The sequence below is a fragment of the Dermochelys coriacea genome, chromosome 19, assembly GCF_009764565.3.
Source record: "Dermochelys coriacea isolate rDerCor1 chromosome 19, rDerCor1.pri.v4, whole genome shotgun sequence".
In the NCBI taxonomy this organism is placed as follows: Eukaryota; Metazoa; Chordata; order Testudines; family Dermochelyidae; genus Dermochelys; species Dermochelys coriacea.
In genome coordinates, this window is record NC_050086.2 from 9,841,771 (window position 1) to 9,847,611 (window position 5,841).

Genomic DNA, 5,841 nt, shown 5'->3' on the forward strand with positions numbered 1-5,841 from the left:
TGTACGGCTCTTCTCAGAGGTGTGGCAGAGGGGGGTGGGATTTGATCATATTTCATGACTCTCTCATCGTTCCTAATTACACTTGTGGTTTGTCAAACAGAAATCCCTTCCTTCGGCTATACACTGCGACTTCGGAATCAAGCCCCATATTCTGCTTCGTCAGGGTGTCACTCCACTTGCAACTAGAGTTGCTCTACTGAAATCAGTGGAAGTTTCACTGTCATGCAGGGATGAATCAAGCCCTAGGATTCTTCACTGCATAGAGTTACAAATTCAAGCTACGGTTTACAATAAAACCTTGGATGTGGGGCTATGAAGGAAATTGAGGGCAGTGGAAAGCAGAACTGTCTCACCAGTAACCTAATGTAACACATCCACATATGTTGCAGAAGACTTTTTTAAAAAAAAAAAAGTTCCTACTGTTTGTACAGGGAAGTACAAGCTGACCATGAAGCATTTAAGATCCAAATAGCAGCTCAGACTGGGCACAGAACTGTGCCTTCATCACGTGCTTCCAGGAGGGCAGACTTTGATGGCAACTGCGAGTATTTTTCCTTAAAGTACTGCAGCGCTTGCTACCTCTTTTCTGGGACATTCTGAGCTAGGTAATGGCATCCCCTGAGTACTCAGATGTGCATGCCAATAGCTTTGCTGTAAGGTGATAGCACAGGGGCAGGCAAACATTTTGGCCTGAGGGCCGCATCGGCTTTCAGAAATTGTATGGAGGGCCAGTTAGGGGAGGCTGTGCCTCCCCAAACAGCCAGGCATGGCCTGGCCCCTGCCCCCTGTATCCCACCCCGTTCTTGCCCCTGACAGCCCCCCCCGGGACCCCTGCCCCATCCCCCCGCTTACTGTCCCCTAACTGCCCCTGGAACTCCTGTCCCGACTGCCCCCTGCCACCCCATCAAAACCCTCCTCTCCTTCCTCACTGCCCCCCTGGAACCCCTGCCCCATCCGACCACCCTGCCCTCTATTCAACCCCCCGGCCCCTTACCACACTGCCTGGAGCATTGGTGGCTGGTAGCGCTACAGCTGTGCCGCCCAGCTGGAGCCTGCTGCGGGTCAGGCCAGGCTCTGCAACAGCAGTGCCCCAGGAGCTCGCAGCCCCCCCCCCCCGCCCCGCCCAGAGCGTTGCACCAGTGGCCAGGGAGGGGGAACAGCAGGGGAGGGGCCAGGGCCTGGCCTCCCAGGCCAGGAGCTCAGGGGCTGGGCAGGAGGGTCCCGTGGGCTGTAATTTGCCCACTTCTGTGATAGCAGGATGCCCGCTACCTTCATGTAGGGCAAGGCATGAGGCCAGAATGCTGTACACCTTAAAGGGAGCCTGGTTGAGTGATTACAACAAAGCTGAGGCTGGGGGCCTCTGCCTCCCACGGGCTAGGCTAAGCAGTGTTGATCTCAAGGATATTTTCCCTTGACAAACATTGGGAATGGTGGATAGCAGAGGAGGTTATAGGGATTTGGGGAGGGTGGGCGCTAACTGAACAAGTGATCTGTGCTGAAGGCACAAGTTGGTGTCTTCTTCCAGGTTCCCTGTGGCTCCCAGTTCCCTACTGGAATGCTAAAATTACTTCAGAGAGAGATGAAATTTCAAAAAATGTAATAAATTAATGTGTCCATGTGATTACAAATGTAAATTAGGAACTGCTTAATCAAGGAGCTGGGTTTTGACTGGAGGTATGTGACCAAATCGGTCTCGGATCACCCAGTGCCCCATCCCTGTAATGGCCAGACTGTGCTGAAAGAGCTAAGACATGCCACTTCCTGACCCAGAGCTTCCTTTTTGTGCACTACACTGTCACACCTCACCCCGCTTCCAGTGGCAAAATCACCTCCCTGCTCCTATCCATTTTTCTTGTTTATACCCCCTAGGATTACGTTAGCTCTTGTTGCCACAGGATTGCCCTGGGAGCTCATGTTCAGAGGCTTGTCCGCTTCATTAATGACTTGGTAATGGAGTGGAGAGGACATGCATAAAATTTGCAGATGAGGCCAAAGTGGGAGGTGTTGCAAGTATTTTTGGAGGACATTCAAAATAACCTTGACAGATTGGAGAATTGGTCTGGATTTCACAAGACAAAATTCAGTAAAGACAAGTGCAAAGTATGTCACTTACAAAGGAAAAATCAAATGCACAACTAGAAAACGGGGAATAACTGGCTAGCTGGTGCTAGTGCAGAAAAGGATCTGGGATTACAGTAGATCACAAATTAATATGAGCCAACAAGGTGATACAGTTACAAAAAAGGCAAATATTGTTCTAGGGTGTATTAACAGGAGTGTTGTATGTAAGACATAGGAGGTAATTCTCTCTCGCCACAGGGCATGGGTGAGGCCTCATCTACCATACTGTGTCCAGTTCAGGGTGCTGCACTTTAAGAAAGCTGGGGACAAATGGGAGAGAGTCCAGAAGGGAGTAACAAACATGATAAAAGGTTCAGTAAACCTGGTCTACGAAGACAGGTTAAAAAAACTCTGCATATACAGTTATGAGAAAAAAAGACTGAGAAAGGACCTGATAAGTCTTCAGATATGTTAAGGGCTGTTAGAAAGACGATGGTGAGCAATTGCATCCCTGAAAGGATGAGAAGTTACCAGCTTAAGCTACAGCAAGGGAGATCATGGTTAAACATTAGAAACTACTTTCTAAAGGCTAAAAGAAAAAGAGAAATTTGTTCGTCTCTAAGGTGCCACAAGTCGTCCTTGTCTTTTTGCAAATACAGACTAACACGGCTGCTACTCTGAAACCTTTCTAAAGGCTAGTTAAGTGCCTGGACATGCCACTTCCTGATCAAGAGCTTGCTTTTTGCGCACTACACTCTCACACCTCACCCCACTTTCACAGTGGGTTTGATTCTCTGATAAGGAGCTGGGCTGTGACTGAGACATTGACACGTACAGCCAGTTTGCCCCCAAATGACACATCCCTGTGGTAGTTTTGAGATGAAGAGATGCCGCTCCTAGAGGTGTGAGCCTCTATTTCTGGTCTGACCTATATTACCCCCATTTTTATTTTGTTTTCCTTGGTAGTAAACATACTGTATGCATGTAAAAATCAGCACAAAGCAATATCCAGCCAAGTTGTTGCAAATCCAGCTGCAGTGTTTCCACAGAAATTATAGGATAGCTACACAGGAAAAAATCTGTCGGAACTTTGCTGCTGTGTTAGATGAATTAAGAACAGGAAAAAAGGGGCTAAATGTGTTTTAGATATAAAAATGTGTTATGATTCGAGTTGGGTCCTTTACTTGCTGCACAACAAAAATGATGATGAAGGGCACAGTTGGCTCTGAAATAGTCCATGTTTGGTGGCTGGATGCAAACCTATAAGGCCTAGTTCTGCTGCTCTGAGAGGTTTCTGATGACTTTGCAGAAAACCATGTGCACCACTAGAGTGCTTACTATTTGAAGGAATACTACAACGCTACACTTACAGGCACCTGCACCACTGTAGTGCTTAGTGAAGATGCTACCTACATTGGGGTAGCTACTGCCTCTCAGGGAGGTGGAATACTTATGTTGGCAGGAGAAGCCTTTCCATTGACCTGGCTCAGTCTACACTGGGTTAGGTCAGTTTAACTACATTACCAAGGGAGGTGGTGGAATCTCCACCCTTAGAGGTTTTTAAGGCCTGGTTTGACAAAGCCCTGGCTGGGATGATTTCGTTGGGGATTGGTCCTGCTTTGAGCAGGGGGTTGGACTAGATGACCTCCTGAGGTCCCTTCCAACCCTGATATTCAATTATTCTGTGCTCAGGCACATGGATTTTCCACACCCTTGAGAACATAATTATTGCGCCATAAGTTTGTAGCGTAGACCAAGCCTGAGTTAAACTAGCTGGTGTCTTTAGTGCTGCTATGATATTCATACAACAGCAGCGTGGCTTTGAGCACTTCAGTGGAATCTGGAGAACTCTACCTGTGGCTACAATATCTCCCCCTCCTTTCTTTTTTTAATTCTAAACTTTCATCACTGAAGGCCAGCTCTCACTTTGACCAAGCTTATGGAAACCTATCAAATGGTTCCCAGGATTGTATGGTATCCCAACAGCCTTGTACCTAGAATGACAACACGTTTGCTTTAATAAACTTCTGTTTACGCAAATAATTTTGATGACTTCTATTGAACTAATCAATATTTGAAACATTTTAAATATTAATGCTATACTCAAGTTACATGGAAAAGTACTATGGAGAGGGCAGCTTTTCTGGGGTAGGGGCATTTCGTTGTCTGAATAGTCAGTGAATGGTATTTGAAAAGACGCAGATCACCACTTTGAGATGCATCCATCAAAATACATCCTGTTTTCTTCCAAATTACTTGTTGTGTACAGAAATCTCTGACGGAAATAGCCGAGGGTCAAATTTTTGAATCTTTCAGTGCTCGGACTTAGCTACACGTGTGCTGAGGAAGAATCCCCGTCAATGAAACAACGGGCATTCAATTGATGTGATCCTTTGCCCTTGTTCACTTTGACTCTGAACTCGTAAGAGAAGTTGCCATTATAACAAAAATATTAATTGAGCAATTGTTGCTCACTGGTGACACCTAGATTTAAGCAGCCATAAGGATTTGTATTGCTTTTGCACAGAAGGGAAGTTTCTTCAGAATTTCTGCACAGACTTGTTAGACTAAAATACATCTAGAATGGTATCCACTCTTGACTTGAAGACAGTACAAGAAGCAGCATCCACCACTTCCCGTGGGAGTTTGTTCCAATGGTTAATCAACTTCACTGTTAAAACATTAGGCACTTTTTAAAAAAATTGAATTCCAGCCATTGGCTCTTGGTTTGCCTTTCTCAACTAGCAAATCCTTATGGCGGCTTAAATCTAGGTGTCACCAGTGAGCAACAATTGCTCAATTAATATTTTTGTTATAATGGCAACTTCTCTTACGAGTTCAGAGTCAACGTGAACAAGGGCAAAGGATCACATCAATTGAATGCCCGTTGTTTCATTGACGGGGATTCTTCCTCAGCACACGTGTAGCTAAGTCCGAGCACCGAAAGATTCAAAAATTTGACCCTCAGCTAGTTTCTCCCCTTGAAGGTATCTGCACACCATAATCAAGTCACAGCTCAGTGTTCTTTTTGATAAGCTGAACAGCTTGAGCTCTTCACAGGGAAGGCATTTTGGTCAGCCTTTGACTCATTTTTGGAGCTCTTCTCTGGGCCCTCTCCAATGTTTCAACATCCTTTTTAAAACCTAGACACCAGAACTAGATGCAGAAGCCATCTCACCAGGGACCTGCTACATCTTCAGATACATTAAGGGCTGTTAGAAAGAGGACGGTGAGCAAAAGGATGAGACGTAACCGGCTTCACCTACAGCAAGGGAGATCGCGGTTAAATATCAGAAAATACTTTCGAAAGGCGAGTTAAGTACAGGACTAGGTTGCCAGGAGGTTGGGGAATCTCTGCCATTGGAGGTTTTTAAGAACAGGGTAGAGGACGACCTGTCTGGGATGGTCGAGGTAGCCTTGCTCCTGTCTCAGCATGGGGGAGATGGATTAGTTGACCCCTCCAGTCCTTGCCAGACCCTCCTGTCTGAGTCTTCAGAAATGGAAGGGGGGCACCTAGGGCTTCTTTTGCCATGTCCACACTCAGAGCCCCACTCACAAGGAGCGAGGCCTGCAGACGTGGAGCCCAGTCGGTCCCATTCATTTGATGACACGTGTAAACGTTTCACCCGACGCGGATCCCCGCCCTAAAGGAGTTTGGCTCGGGCCGCCGGCCCTGGGCGCCGCCCAGACGGAACCCGCAGCAGCCTCGGGGGGCGCGGGCCGCTGCCCGCCCCGGCCTAGGCCCCGCAGGATCCGGTACCGGGGCGGGGGCCGGGAGCC